This window comes from Theropithecus gelada, chromosome 20, assembly GCF_003255815.1.
Source record: "Theropithecus gelada isolate Dixy chromosome 20, Tgel_1.0, whole genome shotgun sequence".
Classification (NCBI taxonomy): domain Eukaryota; kingdom Metazoa; phylum Chordata; class Mammalia; order Primates; family Cercopithecidae; genus Theropithecus; species Theropithecus gelada.
The window spans coordinates 13,931,220-13,934,466 of record NC_037688.1 but is presented as its reverse complement, the minus strand read 5'-3'; positions in this window follow the sequence as shown (position 1 = coordinate 13,934,466).

Genomic DNA, 3,247 nt, shown 5'->3' with positions numbered 1-3,247 from the left:
AGGTGAATGCTGCTGACATGCCAGCCTCACCTTGTCCCAGGTCGGGGCAGGGACGCTGAGATGAAAGAAAAGGCTTTGCCCAATTGTGGGGCTCAGTTGGTCCACCCCTCTTGGGATCATTCTGCTCTACCTTCGAAGTTCTTAGCTGCAGGTAGTGAAGGATACCTGACTATGAATCAGGTCAGTCACTGCCCCAAGGCCTCCCCAGGCAGGGTCTGCAGGTGTTGGAATAGAGCTAGCAAAGATTGCAATGCATTTCTTATCTTTCTGGCCTTGTTGGGGGTCAACACTCAGAATTCTTTCTGTGTCACTCAGATTGAATACTCTTTAATGGTAAAACCCTTGTTGGCCTTGGGCCAATCCTCCTGTAAACACAGCACTGTAGGGCAAGAAGCCCAAATACTACTTCCAAATAAGAACACCCTACATTTGCACAGTGCATTATAATTTGTCAGCTGTGTTCCCATTAGTTGTCTCACATGATCTTTACAAACGTATGAGTTAAACAGAACAGCAATTATTATTCTTACTTAACAAATGGGGAAACTGAGGCCCAGAAGGTTTGGTGCTCTTTGATTGACTTGGAAGTAATTAGCTAAGACCTAAAATGTACCTCCTTCTGGAATGAAATCCATCAGGCTTTAGATTAAAATAAAAGCTAGTAGATCTAGTGCCAAACAAAACATCCAGTAATCAACTGGGTACTATGAGGGCAAATTTCATAGCAGTGCTGTCCAGCCACTTTCTAACAACTCTGGGACGTCAGCTTACAACTAAGCTCCTGAGTTCTATACTGTGTCCATCTAACAGGGCCACCAGAGAGTCTCATAGCTGGCTACTATTTAACTAACACCATTCCTTTCGATAATAAAAATGTTTATAGCTTTCTGGTCTTAAATGTAAAAATCATCTATCTTGTTTTATACTCCTAATATGTTTGTAATGCAAGGGCAGTTGTTACTATTGCCCCCATTTTGCTGATGCAGTAACTAAGGTCTGAAGAACTTTCATACCTTTAGCAATCAATGTTTGCTCTGGTGTTTACTCTGTGCTAGGCACTCTGCTTATTCAGAAAATACAGCAGTGGACAAAGATGATCATGGTCCTGGCTCTCATGAAACTCACAGCTAAATGTGGGGTAGAGAGAAATAGATAAGTACATACTCCAGTTGCTGATAAATACACATTGTGATGAGTGCCATGGACTTGAATGTGGGGCTATGAGTACAAATGGCCAGGGGAGTTTGCTGGTTAAATTGAGTTGGCCCAGCATGTAGGGTTGAAACTTGGGGTGCAGAGTGGTCCAGGCAGAGGCTTAGGCAATGTGAAGATCCTAAAGAAGGAAGTTACTTGGGACATCCAATGAGCTGAGAGAGAGCCAGTGTAAGCTGGGGCTCAGAGAACAAAAGGGCAAGTGATCCAAGGTGAGATTGGCAAGGTCTCCTCTTAGCCCAGCCACACAACTAGTTGGAGGCAAAATGGGGACTATTATTATATCCTCTCTGTTAGTCTTTGATATCTATGTTGCTTTTCTTTCCCTATTCCTCTCTTAATCTCTGTGCAAAGCTAACTGCCTTGATTTTCTAGGGCCACAGCTCCCACCTGCCTTATTGTTCCCGCTGGGCTTTCCATCTGGAATGCTTACCTCTGCATCTCCATAAGTCAAAAATCCTACTTACCCTGTAGATTAGGGATTATAAATACAAATTTTCCAACAAGGTGAGGTGAATGAATGACATGACCTAATATATTATCACGTGGTAAGGATATGGCATACTAGGACATGCATGTTCCCATTACACTCAAATCCAGTGCTGTGCAAAGAACTTCCTGTTTTTCATGGTGGAAATGTGAAGTGTTCTGTAGCGGAACTATCTAATACAGTAGTCACTAGTCATATGTGGCCAGTATGACTGAGGAATTAAAATTTTTATTTACTTAATTTTTGTTAATTTTAAACTTTTACAGCCCATATACGGCTAGTGGGCTACCATATTGGACAATGCAACTCTAGCCATTTACTTCCATTCTGGAATGTGGGTCCAATATTGCCAGATATTCCAGTTTTTCAAGAGAAACCATATATCTGAATTCTCACATTTGAAAACTTATGTTGGCAACAAATTCAAATTTTAAAGATAGGCTGTGAGTGACTTTTGCTTCTGGACAAATGGAGTAGTTACACATTCCCCTTTTCCTCCTAATAAGTACAACTAAAATCCTGGACAGTATTTATAACACAAGTATAAGAAGACTTTGAAAAGTGGAAAGAAGACAGACTTAGGATCTCAGGAATCAAGATTTAACATACTGGTGAGTTCCCTGGGCTTTCTTTTTATGTCATATATCCCAGACTTGGAATTGAAGAAGTCAACAAGCCAGAAACACCAATGGGCACAGAAAAACTAAGCCCCAACAAAAGCATACTATCTCTGGCTGAAGTACCAGGAAAGGGAAAGCCTAGCAACACAGAAAACTTTTAGATGGTAGCTATTATACTCCAACCAAATATTATTGGAAAAACTGTGGTCCCATCCCCAGCCATGTCAACAAAGGTCAAGTGGGGGGCTTTGAGTTCTACCCTCCATGAGGGTGTAATAAGGCATCTAACATCCTTATCAGGGTAGTGTCAGATCGAGCCAAGTTGAGAACTTGCATGACCAGCTCTTCCTCTTCCTCTTCCATTCAACCTTGTGTTGGTGAAGATCACTTGTGGAACTTTGTAGCATGGACTTTCATCTCCATCTGACAGTAATGAGGTTCTCTTTTCCTCCCTGCTAGGGTGGTGTAGGAGGAGGTCTGGTGGAGAGTCAGGACTTTCACTATCAGCCAGCAGTAATAAAACCATGCCACCCAAGTGTTAAGGGAGACCACCTGGGGAGCCAGAGCTCCTGCCACTGCCCGGAAGAAACAAGGAACTCTCCCCCCAACCTGCATAATCACTTTGGGTGTCAAGAAAGATTCAGTGAGAAATCTGGCCTTTTACCTCCATTTGCCAGTAACAAGCAAGTGCTGTTCCTCTCCCTGCTGACATGGCATTAAAGAAATGAAGTTAAAGCAAAAGGTTTAAATGAGATATGAAGTCTTATCACTTAATAAAAAATGTTCAAGATTCAATAAAAAAAATCACTTTTCTTACCAAGAGCCAGAAAGATCTCAGACTGAATGAAAAACAATCAATAGAGGCCAATGCTAAAATGACAGAGATATTAGAAACATCTGACAAAGATTTTTAAAGTGACCATGA